Here is a 14,110-nt window from a genome sequence, read left to right on the forward strand (position 1 = left end):
TCTCTCTCTGTTCAATCTTATAACTGCTATCGTGATGAGGAATAGTGTTGTCAGCTGTTGTGTTGAAAGGAGATGATCTCTGTTGTAGTAAACTGTGTTGTGCTCTTTGATCCCTCTGTCTGAGCTGCTCCTACACTGCTGTGGGTATTTTCTCAGGGACGGCCTCTGGAGAATCTGTACCAGCCTCAGGAATGGACCGATATCAGCTGACTGTTCCTTCACTCCTTCATTCTGATAATTCACTACACTGATGTCCTGTTTTAACATAATAAAACACATGAGCAAACTTTTAGTCACTTGTTTTTATCTTATATTTGGTCTTTGATTAAACACCAGGTTGTGAACCTCTTCCATGCTCTTGGGTTTTATTTCCAGTGTCTGTGAAGGAAACTGTGGTCTTCGTGGTGATGTGAGAGCTCTCTGCTAGTCATTATATCAAAGAGTTTCGGGGGAACTTCTGATATGAGCTCTGTGCCTTGTGAGGGGTGAGATTCTCATGGAGAACAGTGGAAAGGTGAAGCCTGATTGTCCACATTTATAATTCAAGTCTAATTCCATCATACTGTCCAACTCAGAGCTGCTCAATACACACAGATGGAGTCACACTGACTCACTGCAACACCTTTCACAGTGAAGCAGAGTCCTGTGCAACAGGCAGGACTGACAGCCCCTCTGAACACTGTGCACGATCACAGCAGCTCCAGATCACTGCAGGATTCAGCGCAGCTCCAACTCTCCTCCATCTTCACAAACATCATCAACTCACTTCATCTGAGCTGCAGTTGTGCAGTGGCTCCTGCAGTCCAGCTGTGCTTCTGCTCTGTCTTTATTACAGAAGGGGCTCCTGCTCTCGGCCGGGGGGTGAATCGCAGTTTTAAAGCTTTTATATTTGGCGGCACTGAAATTTCTGTGTGGTGCTGTAGCTCATCATGTAGCGCGCTGGACTGCGGGCAGTGAAAGTCCAGGTTCAAATCCCCAGACTAATGTGCTGTTAATGCAGATCTGGGTTCAAGCCCGCAAGGAAAAGCTTTTGTAAAACCCGAAACAAAGTAGATGAGCAGAGATACTACTTTTAGAATTGCAAGAACAGGAGGGATACTTTATTTTTTAGGATTTTTTCGTGTAGCGGAATTTTGCCAGATAAGTATGACCGCGGTGTTACACCAGATTTGGCAGGAAGTATAGCTCACTCTGCTAAACCCCGACTCTTACACATCTCCACCCCGGAGCCCCGGGTTCGAGACCCGCCTCGCTCGACCGATATTTTTCTCTCGGGCTGCACTTGCACTCTTCTGATTGGCTGTTCTTACACCCACCTCTTCCACACGCTGATTGGACACTATTAACACTGAACCCCGCCCTTACGCACAGCCACACCCTCTGTTTCAGTCACCATGGTGACAGGACGCGTTCCCTCTGCAGCGCGGAGCGTCATCCTTCACCTACCGGGCTGCGAGTGTCCTCGGGCGGCGGGGCTCTAATCGAGGCCGGGGATGGAGGCTGCAGTCTAGGCCACAGACCAGCGGCTCCCGACTCCCCGCCCACGACAGCCCGGTGCCCGGAGGCAGTAGCAATGCGAGCCGCTTGGTGTGGCTGCTCACAGGGGGACCCGATTCACGACTCTCTACACCCTTGTACCCCACCCTCCCACACCCCAGAATAATCAATTAACCAATTAACACTCACAGCAGTTTATTACAGCAAATAAGGATATAAAGCATAAAACAATTACAATATACAGCAGTGTTATTAAGCAGATATCCACACATTTCCATCTCGGTCCCCGGTGTCTCTTATTTTGCTACCTCTGTCGTCCTTTTCGCGCTCGTCAGGGGTTCACGTTATAAATAGGGGCGGGTCTGTGCTCCAGGCCCGTGCAGGCTGGGGTCAGGGGAGGTGGGGGGACTCCGGCGGCTCGCTGGCTGGGAGAGAGGCGGCTGGTACCCCGCTGCTCTCCCGGTACAGGCGCTTTGCTCGGCTGCCGGAAAAAAGAAAAACAAAAAATATTAAATTTCTTACAGGTTTTGACAAAACCAGCAACGTTTTCTACGAGAACTGCATTTTAAGTGTTTTAACTCTCTCGCTTTAACCTTTACAGCAGGACAGCCGGCGTTTCGAGAGCAAGGTAAGCGGTTTCTCTCTCTCTCCTCACACCGGGGGTTTCGGTTTTCACACCGGGTCTCACACGGCTGGGCTCCAGTTTCTTGCGGTCAGTTACCGGTAACTCGAGTTACCAGTTTCCCCCAGTTCAAGGTAAACGGAGCGGTCGGCGCGTCTTCATGCAAACCGGCTCCGGAGAAAGAAAACCCAGCCGGACCTGCAGCTGCACAGTGAGTCGATGCCGGTAAGAGAGACGAAGCCCCTGTGAAAGTGGTTTTCAGTCCTGAAGCTGCGCTTTCCTGACCGGGTCTCTCTCGGCCTCTAGGAAGAAGAGACTCGGACTCGCCTGTGAATCCGCCGCGGAGCTCCGGTCACTCGGTACACGGGTGGGTCTGCGCTCAGGTCTCCACGCCGAGAAGGACCCGACAGCCGCCGTTTAAAGCCCAGAGCCGCGCCAGGATCCTGCAGAAGCCTGGAATACAAACGAGAAAAAGCGTTTTGTGCAGGTAAAAACACAACATACAACAAGCAGTTTAAAGAAGATGAAGCACGATTTTAATACCATGTTTCTCTCCGCAGAGTCGAAGCCACAAGTCCTACAGCCCGTCCGGCAGCTCCAACAAAAGTAAGTTTCGCAGTTCATTTACTTTTCAAGCCCATTTAGTAATTTTCCACTCGGACCGAGAAAAGCCGACAGCCGTCGCTCAGAATCCCGCTCCAGCTAAACGGTAAATTTGAGTAACTTTCTGTTTGTAAACTCGCTATTTAAAGGCAGAGAAGCGACTCGGGCGTCGGAACCGCTAAACAGCCGCGGATTGAAGTCTAATTGCAGACTGACCGCACCTGCCTTCTCATTCAGACTCGGCCAATAGGGGCGGCGGATCCCGGAGCTGCTCGTCTCTGCTGCTAAACAGCGCGTTTTCAAACAGGGACACGAGAGACCAAAAATCCCCTAACAGGGACAGTTAAGCATAAAATCAAATCATCCGATGATAAAAGGGAGGTTTTAGTCTGAGCTACTCAGCTTGCAGCCCTTCCAGTGCACTCCACTGCAGTAATCTGACTAAACCAGCTACTTAATTACTCCTGATCCTGCTAATTATCAATTCAACAGCACTGGGTGCAGCTACCCTGTAATGCAGTGGACTGGAGAGGCTGCAAGTAGCTCTGATTCCAGTATCAAGGTCCCACCTTCACACTGCAATACCCTGAGACAGGACGGGCTCCCACACTGACACTACACTGCCCACTCATGCTCTTTATTCACCTCAAGACAACACTGCTCACAGGGAACACAAATAGGGAACAAGCAGGTGTCGACTCCACTCTGGAAAGGAAACTGGTTTTGGCTGTGGAGCCGTGTCTGTGTGTCGGGAGGCCATCAGGCTGCAGAGAAACAGGACACCTTGAGACAGAACAGGAGTCTGAAGAGGCTCTGAGACTGAAAGCAATCACTTCTACACCTGTGTTCAGCCCATTACCTCACTACGTCAAGCCCAAACAGTTGATAAACCTCATTTGCAGCACTCATTATTAAACCAGTTTAGTTACTCTGGTTTATACACTCTCCTGTGATGAATGTTAATGGTTCCTGCCCCTTGCCTGCTTTCTGACAGCATTCAAACCGCACAGCAGTTCTCCTGCGCTTGTGTTGGGGTGAACTCGACTGTCGCAGGGGAAGGACATGTTTTCTGATGATGTGGAGTGAGTCTGAATCCTGCAGTTAGTATGTGAACATGATTCAGATATCAGGACTCTGTAGTAACAGTGTTAAGGACAATTGTAGCTGTTGTCTCACACATGAAGAAAACTCCAGAGCCAGAATAAATGTTCTTCTCAGTGTGGAATTCTCCCCTACTTGTTCCTCTGCAGCTCCACACTGACACTCCTCTCCACTCTGAGCACATTCAAACAGGCAGGTTTTTCCTACAGCTGAACAATCTCCTTTCACCAACAGCCTCAGCTGCACTCCCACCCAAAGACACTCAGATCTTTTTCATGGTCCAGTGGAAGAATTCTAACAGCCCAGAATATGAACAAAGCACATTAATTCATGTCACTGGCCCTGTCAGTCAGCCCCTCCTGTCAAGGTGTATTGATACTGTGGGACACTTGAAAATGCATGTTTTCATTGTAAAGGTACAGTGTCCTCCATCAGTACTGCAAGGAGTCAACTTTACAGTCAAGCAACTTGGTCTTGTGATCAGAACAGAAATATTCCCTGGTTTTATTCTGTGGTAGTTCTCTGCATACATTTGATCGTATTACAATAAACAATGTTCAACTTTCTATTTTGACGTTACTGGGACACATTCACTTTAAATACATTTCAGAGTGTAGAAGAGGATGTGCTTGTATATCCCTCTGAAACAGTAACTGCATGAGGTCTGAGACCCATTGAGCTCACTGCCCTCTGTAATCATCTGAGATGCTTTGCTGTTGCCACCAAGTTCTTATTTAGTCTTCAGGTGATCATACTTCAATTGTTTATCCTTCTGTCAATAGGGTTGAAATCCAGGCATTAGACGCAACAAGTTAAGGTGTTTCTACAGTTATTCTCCTGATTACCTCCTTGGTTGCATTATAAACTGACTCAAAGCTACAGCACCTGAATATTTGATGTGTGTCCTCTGAGCTGAGATGTAGATGACATGTATGGTCTCTAACTAACACCACCTCTAATCCTACTCCTGTACATGTGATCTCCATCTGAGCGCAGAGGACATTGAGGTGTTGCTGGAGCTCTCAGCTCTGAGTCCACAGCCTTCGGGTTTGAGCTTCAGTGACCCAGTACACTAGTGCTGATGGAGACAGACAGGTGAAGGAGTCTCCTCATGATCTCCCCAGGCCAGGCCATGACTCTCACAGGAGGTGCTGTTCTCTGGAGCATCTGCAGCTCCTTTCTTTCTCCACACCTGAACCTGTCATCTCTGTCCTCTGAGCGCACGCTGAAGCCTGGTGGAGGGAATGTCATGGCCTGGGGATGCAGGAATGTCTCAGACTGGGTCACTCATCTTCCTTGAGGATGTAGCTAATGATGGCAGCAGCAGAGTGATTTCTGAAGTTTACAGAAACAGGGTCTCTAATGCAGCAGAAAATGCTTCCATACTTATTGGACAGTGCTGCACTATGCAGCATGAGAATGACCCAAAGCATCCAGTCAGTGCAACCAAAGAGCTCATCAGGAGAAAACAGAAACTGGTCAAGTCTGTCTGCAGATCTCAATCCAACTCAAAGCCACTGCTTTAGCATGATACAAAGTAATTGCATCTCAAGAACAGGTGATACCTCATCTTCAATGATGACACTGAGTACAGTGAGCTCATTTACTGGTCTACACTCTGAAATGAATCTAACCTGAATGTGTCCCAATACGTCAGCCCATATGACATGGTGAGGATTAATTCACCACTATTCCTGCTGCCTCCTGGTATTCATCCACACTCACAGAGGTCTGAGATTATGATTTCCAAATTGAGGAGAATCTGATTGACAGGGTGAGTTGGCTTAGACCCCCACACCCTGACATCACACTGACACTCCTTCACTACAGCTGCAGCACTGAAGTCATCTGCATTAATGTGGAAGTCTGACATGTACAGTTCATCAAGCATATTCTGTAATTGTCTAGAACTCCATCTTATATACTTGTTTTTGTATCAATACTGATATTCTCAATCATTTAAGATTTAAAACCAGAGCACTGAACTTTGAGCTGTTCCTGCAGAAGACAGTGAGGTGTAGCTGACAAGTCCAGCACTGTCAGGAGGTCAGCAGGAGGAAACAGTGGACAGTCTTGTACTGGCCAGGCCAGTCTCCACATTTAAATCCTCCAGAGCAGCATTTTACAGGCTGAAGAAAATCAAAACCACAAGAATAGACAACTTGAGCTGCTAAGAATACTGAGCTGACTGTGTCCAGACTGCAGCCAGTTACTGGCTCAAAGGCAGCTTCACCCACATGTTTCCCAGTCTTTACTGTCACTTGATATTACAACACTGAACTGGCTGTGCTTGAATATGATCAAATGTATGCAATTCCAAAAATAAACTGTATGTTTTATTCCATTTGTTATTCATCGTCTCCTGTTCATGAATAAACAGTGCTTGACTGTAAAGTTGTGGCTCATTGCTGGGGTACTGGGTGCAGATCTAGGACGAGTCTTGCTGTATTTAACAGTGCAGGGGGTTGACATGATTTACTGTGGAACTGAGGGACCTGTGCTCAGGGGCAAACTGAGAACTAGATCTCGTTATGGGAAGCACTTGATGAGTAGTAACACCCTGTTCAGTGGAGTGCTCTGCACTCGGGTTTTAACTGTACAACAGGCTAGAGCCCCTTCAGTGATCTAGTGCTCAGTATCCCACACTGTCCCGGGACAGATGTGATGACAGTACTGTACAGCACGACTCGCTCTGCATAACCCCGGCTCAAACGGGTTTTTTATAAAAAGCCAAGACGAACCTAGAACGAATTAAAATTTAAAAGCAACATACGGGTGCGAGTAGAGTTTAAAAAGCACAACCCAGCTCAGACAAACAGACCGCGTCTCTGTCGGCGCTGCAGCGCGATGTGAACAAACAGCGTCTTGGTCAACTTCCTGACGCCTGTGTAGTGATTGAACGTTGAAATTAATAAAACTTCATATGGTTCCTAAATCTGAATCGAATTAAAGAGGGTGAGTATTTCTCGTGACAGTAAGGACACGGTCTGGAGGTCTTGAGCCCTTTTTATTCCAAATTCATCCTCCCGACAGCGGGACGAGCCCGTGTTGCGCAAAGCGAGCTGCGCTGTACTGCCGAGTGATTCCCTGAGCCCCTCCGCCAGCGCAGCTCCTCACTCCTGTCTGATGACTGTCGCTGCGCTGCTGCTCAGGGCTGAACTCCGAGCTCTTACCTGCTTGTCTTGTGTTTCAGGTCTCCCCTGGCTGCTGTCCCTGCCGCCCGCACAGGACCCATCCGGCACTGACCAGACTGCTGGCGCTGGACAGGAAATCGTCATCGCGGACGCCGTTACTTGTGATTCTGTAACTCACTCTGTGTTTTTGTTTCATTGTTGCCAGCTGTCTTTGATTTGTATGCTTGCAAAACGTAATAAAGAATTTTGAATTCTGTCATACTTTCTTCTTTTCCTCGTAACATTATTTCTAACACAAACATAAAACCAAACAAAACGAGCAGCAAGCACCGCCCACAATGAATATTCATGAGGGGTGTGGTTTATGAAGGGGCGTGTCGTATGATTAAGTAGGGGAGTGTCACATTATTCATGAGAGGGCGTTACCAAATGACATCACATCAACCAATCATAATGCTTGGATTTGAGCCCACCTCCAAGATTTTTGCTCTTACATGATTGGTCATGTTTGACCCACCACACCCATGTCCCACCCATGCCTAATTCTGATTGGATAAAACCTCATTTGCTCTATTCTGATTGGTTGAAAGAAATGTCAATCAAATAACCACACCCCCCAAAAATGACGCAGTTCTTAAGGGTAGTCTTTTCATGACTGACAAGACATTTAGCCCAATCACAAAAGCCCATCTTCAATCCCTGGCCAGGGTGTGATTTGATTAATACAAATGAACTTTAATGAACTTGATACATAAACATTTCTCTCATTATAGTTAACTAGCATAACTTAGAATATTAATGACTAATTAAAATAATAAACAGATACCCCTTTTCTGTTTGAATTTGATATTTAAAGTTTTTAGTTTTTTATTCAATTTGAAAGACAGCAACCAAGTTTTTTTAAATACATTATAAATACAATACATTTTAAATACATTACCCAAAAAAGACAAATAAGCCAGAAGTAAAATGAATTTAAATTTTATTTGTGTTCAGTGTAAGCGTAAACATACATTTTAGAAACCAAAAAGCATTCGAGAGAAAACATAAAACCAAAACAAACAACAAAAACAGAAATCATTAAAACAGAATTGAAATACAAGTGACTGGTCAACCGATTTAAATAGAAATTTAAATACATTAGGGTGTTAACGCCAACATCTTACTGACAAAACAAGCACTAGAAAAAATAAACACAGTAATCATTAACAATAACGTTATTTTCACTAGAATTGTTTTTTATTTCATATTAACATCTATACAAAAAGCTAATTAAAATACTAGTGACTAGTGCGCGATTTTAATAAATGCAAATGTAATGCAAATGAGGGAGTTAAACATCTTACAATAAACAATAGAAAATCACTTTTTCCACACTAAAGCAAAGTGAGCGTCTTAATTCTGTACAAACAATAAAAACCTTAAAAAAGACAAAACAATTCTAGCCAAAAACTGTTTTATAGATCACATTAACAAGAGAAATGCAAATCAGCTTATTAAAAAACAGCGACTGATTTTAATAAATGCAAAAGAGGCGTTACCGCCGCCATCTTGCTAATCAAACACAACACAAAATCGCTCGATACTCACTAGCTGAAGGTCAGAAACGTCCAATTTTAAGTCCACAACGATTCCGTGATGTGTCATAACGATATCATTAAAAATAGGCCAAGACTAAAAACGCAATAAAATCGAGAAACGCCATTCACAAACTCCACCTCCCCATTTCGGCAGAACTTCCGGAAGGAGCCATGACGGGGGCGGGGCTTACTTAAATATGAGAATCTCAACCAATCAGAATCCATGACGTCCCGACCCAAAGCCACGCCTGTTGGCAGTAGTGGGTGGGGCTGCACCGCCCTCATGCGTTGGGAGGACGAACTACAAATTAGTTTAATTGTAAAGCCGCTGCCTATATATTGAATATTAATAAAGGATTGTGGTGGGCAGAGCCGCGAATTATGTCGTCTCGCCTGTTTATTGGTCACTTTGGGCTCCAGGTCCTATAAATTCTGACCCGCCTGGTTATCCTCCTTTCGCGCGAGAGCCGGGCAAGACAGACAGCGGTAAGTAACTCGTCCAAACGCTTTTCAAGCTTTAATGCTCTGTGCATTTAAACCTGTATTAGGTCATTGTTTTTCAATAATTTTCTATTCTATTACAATGTTTTTCTTCTTTTTTTCCTGTTGTGCTTCCAGTTGTCTGCAGAATCCTGTGAATATTCGCTCCTACTATGTGCTCCTCACTACCGCTCTTAAAATGTGCGTTTAACTTCAGACTAACAGACTCTTTTTTTCAGTTTTGTGGTCTAAATCACATGTTCAGTCAGTCTGGCGGGACCATGTATGAGTCGAGAGGTAAGTTTCAGTGTTTTCTCTGCATCTCGTTTCTCTCCAGCTCTCTCACTCCGGAGCTCGGCCAGGACTCGCGGCCCCAGTGACAGTGAGGGGAGAGTTTTACTGCCTGCTGCTCTGGTATCGACAACATGTCGGGTAAGAACCGGGGAACGGCGTCAGACAGACGGGGCGCTGCTTTCACAGCCCGGGTCAGCTCTCTTGGGCAACTCACTGGTACCCTGGCTTGACCAAGAGGAGCGGGCTGTCGGGCTGTGGGAGCAGCTGTCTGCAGAGCCGCGGATACAGACCGTGTACCTGGCTCTGCCGTCTGTGGCTGCAGGCTGCCCCCTGGTGGCGGCTAAGAGCAACAGCGTGTGAGCTCGGGCTTCTGAAACAGTGGAGCTCACTCCACTACTTCACTGTTCAGTCCTGTACTACCGTTCTTACTCACTGGAGTGTGAAATGTCCTCTGACACAGCTCGACTTTGAGTTTTAATGACTGTACTTGTCTGTTATTCCAGCTTTCAACAAAGTCTTTGACTTCACCTCCAGCCTGGTTCCACTTTCACCTTCAGCTCCCTCCCTGCTGCCTCCTGCTGCTCCTCCCTCTACTGAGGACTGAGACTGTGAAGAGTCAGAATCTGGCTCTGGGATTGACAGGGTGAGTTGGTTTAGATCTCTACACCCTGACATCACACTGACACTCCTTCACTACAGCTGCAGCAGTGTCACAGTCTAGATCTCTTCACACTTTCCTTTACTTCTTCCTCTGTCACTAATGTTCCTGATCTTTTCAAATAAAGGCTGATAATTCACAGTGATCTCTGACCATCACAGGAATCCTGAGTGTCTTCAGCTCCTCCTCTGAGTTCAGATGCTGATGGCATGTCCACTCCCTAACCCCACTACTAACCCCACTCCTCACTCTTCTACATGTGATCAACATCCCAGCTCAGAGGAGGAGCTGAAGACACTCAGGATTCCTGTGATGGTCAGAGATCACTGTGAATTATCAGCCTTTATTTGAAAAGATCAGGAACATTAGTGACAGAGGAAGAAGTAAAGGAAAGTATGAAGAGATCTAGACTGTGACACTGCTGCAGCTGTAGTGAAGGAGTGTCAGTGTGATGTCAGGGTACAGAGATCTAAAGTGTGAGGAAGTGTTCTGGCACAGCCTGACCTATTTTAATGAGTTTACTTCTCTCTTTCCAGATTTCAACAAAGTCACTGAATTCAGTCCAGCCTGGTTCCTGTCTGTCAACATGTGATGAATAAACACCTTCAGCTTCCTCCTGCTGCTCCTCTCTCTCATTGAGGACTGAGACTGTGAAGAGTCAGAATCTGGCTCTGGGATTGACAGGGTGAGTTGGTTTAGATCTCTGTACCCTGACATCACACTGACTCCTTCACTACAGCTGCAGCAGTGTCACAGTCTAGATCTCTTCATACTTTCCTTTACTTCTTCCTCTGTCAATAATGTTCCTGATCTTTTCAAATAAAGGCTGATAATTTACAGTGATCTCTGACCATCACAGGAATCCTGAGTGTCTTCAGCTCCTCCTCTGAGTTCAGATGCTGATGGCATGTCCACTCCCTAACCCCACTACTAACCCCACTCCTCACTCTTCTACATGTGATCATCATCCCAGCTCAGAGGAGGAGCTGAAGACACTCAGGATTCCTGTGATGATCAGAGATCATTGTGAATTATCAGCCTTTATTTGAAAAGATCAGGAACATTAGTGATAGAGGAAGAAGTAAAGGAAAGTATGAAGAGATTCAGACTGTGACACTACAGAGAACAGCTCCAGGTGCAGAGTCACACAGGCTGAAACACTTCCACAGTGTGAACGAGTGTCAGTGGGAGGCTGTGCTGAAGGTGGCTGGACAGGCAGAGAGCAGGACACCTTTCTCTAGTGTCTCTTCTAAAGTTTAGATGACATCTTTCCATCACTGAATCAGAGCTCAGACTACTGCAACATAATAGACTGAGATAGAAAGAGATATAACATGTCAAATAACACTTCAAGCTAAAAATCTAATATAACTCACACACAAGACATGACTATCTAACACAAAGAGGTCATGTGTTGATTATATGTATAATCTCTACCAACCTCAAACCCACCTGTGTCCCTGATCCTGCCTCATACATGTGATCAGGGTCAGAACTCAGAGGGAGCAGAAAGCACACTGAGGTGCTGTGACTGAATGCTCAGGTAATAAGACATTACACATTTGCGTTCTAATTTGTAATGTCTAATAAAGGTCTAATATGTTAACAGGAAGTGAGAAATGTGTGATTAGTACAGAAAGAAAGAACTAAAACTCACATCTCCCCCTTCAGCTATCTGTGTATGTAAGATCTCTATTACTGCAGCTTCGCATTAGAGAATCACATAACAAACACTAATTTCACTGACTCTTCTCTGGCTTCTTTCTCTCCAGAGGAATAGTTCCTTGTTTGTTGGCTGCAAAGGACCACTGCACAGCTCCCCACTCCAGCATCCACACACTAACTCCTTGTTTTCTTGTTTCTGCTCGTCTCACTGTCCGGGCTCCAGTGTCTTTTTCTTTATCTCTGTTTTTCCTTCTTAAATCCCTCCCCCCACTGCCTGTACCTGGCTGAAGATCTGCCTGTATCCCCTCCTGTCAGCTTCTACACGATCTTCCACCTGACGTCAGCCTACAGCCTGAAACCCTGCAGCTGCTCCTCGTTCTGTTTCCTTCTGGATTCTTTGTATCTCCTGTTACCTCCGTCTCCTTCTCCACACTGTTAATATAACCTCCATCAGCCCTCGACAGTCCAGCCCACAAACACACTGCACTGAGCACACCAGCACCAACATGAGCTCTCATATCGTCTGTTAGAGTTCACTCTGCTCCTGATTTCCCTCGCTATCATGTGAGCCAGTGTCCTTCTCAAACAGTGTTGAGATATGACCTGTATTTATTATCAAGATACAACTGTGTCCACCTGCTTCACTGGGGAGAATTGTTATCGTGATCCATTTTCAACTTCATTCTGTACACAAGAGCTGTAAAACCTTTATCTAAAAAGTTCAATTGAAGATCTTTGATTTCATAACTAATATTGAGTGAAGTTTTTAACCTCTTGGTTGCTCCTGCCTGACGTACAAGCAGATTTCAGCCCACAGGTGGCCTCAGTGCTGTTGAAGTGTTGGTCTACAATCGCTGCAGCTGTGTGACTGACTGGAACTACAGTAAACCCTCAGTTTAACAGTCAATCTGCTAAAGGAGAATTTTCTATGTAAAATAAGAAATACTGGACTTTCCCTGCAATAACATTAGGCAAATGTCTTATTTTGGGTGTTACTTGTTTCCCATACTATAGCTCATTTTATACACTAAATTTACAACCTATTAAATAGTTTCTGTATTTACAATAAAAAAAGTTCAGGAGCAATTTTCATTGTCTTCTGACTGCATGTGTTAATTCACAATTTCCAGAAAGCACGCTCTATATCTAGTATATTTTGTTTTCTTAAATCATGGTGTTGCTAGGATGAAAAATCATTTGGAAAATAACACCCCTTCTCCCTACTAGTGCAGTAAATCCAGGGTTTCCTGTAATTCCCTTTAAACACATTAAGATACAGATTTATTGTATAAAGTTTCTGATCCTTTGCCTGTTATTCAACAGATGTCTAGGTTTAGTTTCTCTAAATATGACTTCTAATTTGTTATTTCACAGTTCTGACTTGACGAGGCTTCTCATTAAATGTTAACAGACTGAATATTATTAATGTTCTTGTTTTCAGACCTGTCTATGCTGTATTATTGTGAAGGCTATTTTATTGATCTGCTCATATGAAACGTTTCTCGTGTCTGAATGTGATCTTCTCCGGCTCTCAGCCCCTCTTGCCCCTCTCTGTCAGCTCCTGTCCTCCTGTCAGGATGTTCACCTTCCCTCCTGCACTGCTGTCACCCTGAGCTCCCAGACACAGGCGCTCTTACCTCCCTCCCTGTCCAGCCAGAGTCTGCTCCTCTTCTCCGTGAGCAGGCACACAGTCTGCCTCTTCCTTTCCTTGCTGATCCCAGCACGGACATTCCCGACTCCTGGAGAAGACAGCACAGGGGAAAGACTGGAAAGGCTGCTGCTGGAAGAGGTGTTGGATCAGTAGGCGACTCTTCTCTCTGAATCAGACTCTCCAAACCAAAGACCCAGTGCAGTGACAGGGGTCCCTGGTCTTCCTTCAGATACCCTTACTGTGAATTCATGTCTTGCAAAAGTATTCACACCCTACTGATGATGTCTATGTGCGTTGAATTAGAAGTGTATAGAATTGTAATGTGCTTATGTTAAAGAAATGTTCAAATGGAACTTCTTAAATGGTGAAAAGGTGTTAAATGTCAACAAAAACTGCAAAATAAAAAAAATCTTGATTATAGAAGTACCTGAGTCAATAAATGGTTGAAGGCTCTTGGGATGAGTCTGTACACACCAGGACACTGGAGTTTGTGGCCACTCATCTCCGCACACTGACTCACACTCTGCCAGTGTAGATCTGGCTTTGTGCTTTGGGTTAGTTGATTATCAGTTTTGGGTCTTTTAGCAGACTGAAGCAACTTTTCTTCTAGGATGTGCCTGTCATTTTTTCCCTGAATCCTGACCTGTTTCCCAGTCCCTGCTGAGCTGCAGCAGAACTGGATCACACTGCTGCCTCCTTCAGGCTTGACAGTAGGGATGGTGTCGACGGTGTGACAGAGTGTTGAGTCTGCACCTGCTGTAACACGCTGCATTGACATCAGGAAGTTCCAGTTCGGTCTCCTCTAACTCCACCCACCTGTAGCAC

At 45.3% G+C, this 14,110-nt stretch overlaps 3 long non-coding RNA genes across 8 annotated transcripts; 2 read left to right on the top strand and 1 right to left on the bottom strand.

Annotated features, from left to right (window-relative positions):
* Positions 1-1,675: 1,675 nt before the first annotated feature.
* LOC138224547 (uncharacterized) lies at positions 1,676-14,093 on the bottom strand. Of its 2 annotated transcripts, XR_011183027.1 has the most exons (3): positions 13,272-14,093; positions 2,091-2,572; positions 1,676-1,978 (listed from the first exon to the last, which is right to left on the bottom strand). It is a non-coding gene; the product is annotated as an uncharacterized lncRNA (long non-coding RNA). The 2 variants fall into 2 exon arrangements; XR_011183026.1 differs by having other exon boundaries at positions 1,676-2,572.
* LOC138224549 (uncharacterized) lies at positions 2,519-7,267 on the top strand. The gene is made up of 3 exons (XR_011183033.1): positions 2,519-2,606; positions 2,680-2,725; positions 7,017-7,267. It is a non-coding gene; the product is annotated as an uncharacterized lncRNA (long non-coding RNA).
* On the top strand, positions 8,926-13,273 carry LOC138224546 (uncharacterized). 5 transcript variants are annotated; one of them, XR_011183023.1, is made up of 5 exons: positions 8,926-9,023; positions 9,355-9,449; positions 9,815-9,954; positions 10,506-10,654; positions 13,170-13,273. It is a non-coding gene; the product is annotated as an uncharacterized lncRNA (long non-coding RNA). The 5 variants fall into 5 exon arrangements; XR_011183022.1 differs by having other exon boundaries at positions 9,004-9,023; positions 9,257-9,449; XR_011183025.1 differs by lacking the exon at positions 8,926-9,023 and adding an exon at positions 9,155-9,218.
* Positions 14,094-14,110: the final 17 nt, after the last annotated feature.

Source organism: Lepisosteus oculatus, chromosome 23 (genome assembly GCF_040954835.1).
Source record: "Lepisosteus oculatus isolate fLepOcu1 chromosome 23, fLepOcu1.hap2, whole genome shotgun sequence".
NCBI lineage: Eukaryota > Metazoa > Chordata > Actinopteri > Semionotiformes > Lepisosteidae > Lepisosteus > Lepisosteus oculatus.